Below are 1,050 nucleotides of genomic sequence, written 5' to 3'. Positions count from 1 at the left end.
ATGTGTACTTGAAACATTGTCGTAAGATATTAAGCGTGCCCTACACGGAATACTAAGTACCTTATGGAGTACCTAACTACTTATACAACTAATTTAGGCTTAAGTAGACTTCTGTTTGTAGTAGGAGTATAAAACCATCAGCACAATCACCAGCAACAGCAGCAGCATTACCACCAGCACCAACAACAGCAGAAGCACTACCACTACTATCATTGCTGCTGCTGTTGAAGCTGCTGCAGTTTTTGCTTTTGCTTCTCCAGCTGTTTTTGGTTTCGGTGCTACATATTTCTAAATATTCATGTATGTATGTCCGTGTGAGAATATTTGTTATTTATATAATGAAGTTCTCGTTAATAGATTAAGAGGAATAAACAGTAATTCAAATTTACATTCTTAAACAAATAAATTTCAATGATAAATCCACCTTATTATGTTCACAAAATTGAATGTTAATCTGATTTAATGTAAAGATTGTATTTCTACATGCAACGCTATTAACGATGCATGCGTGAGAAGCAGTACCAATGTTTGCAGTTCTTAATAGGAAAGGAATTATGTCTTTATATTTTCAATTAATTTTCTGGTGACTGACTTCTTCTTGTGATTATGTTTTTACTTTAATGCTAATAATTATACATCGATGATTTGCGACTTCATTGTTGTTTCACACCAGTCAGCTCAACAGAAGCAGATCCACGTAAACGATGTTATAATGTTATCTTATTATTATAGTTAAGGGGGTGGGGGGGGGCCTAAGGCGGCGAGATGGCAGAATCGTTTGCGCGCCGGGCGAAATGTTTAACAGTATTTCGCCCGTCGCTACATTCTGAGTTCAAATTCCGCCGAGGTCGACTTTGCCTTTCATCATTTCGGGGTAGATAAATTAAGCACCAGTTGCACACTGGAGTCGATGTAATCGATTTAATCCCTTTGTCTGCCCTTGTTTGTCCCCCTACAGTAAATATGTATGTGTGTGTGTGTGTGTGTGTGTTTGTGTGTGTGTGTGTGTGTGAGAGAGAGAAAAGGTGTGTGTATGTCCCCCACCACTGC

This window comes from Octopus bimaculoides, chromosome 19, assembly GCF_001194135.2.
Source record: "Octopus bimaculoides isolate UCB-OBI-ISO-001 chromosome 19, ASM119413v2, whole genome shotgun sequence".
In the NCBI taxonomy this organism is placed as follows: Eukaryota; Metazoa; Mollusca; class Cephalopoda; order Octopoda; family Octopodidae; genus Octopus; species Octopus bimaculoides.
This window is presented reverse-complemented; position numbering follows the sequence as displayed.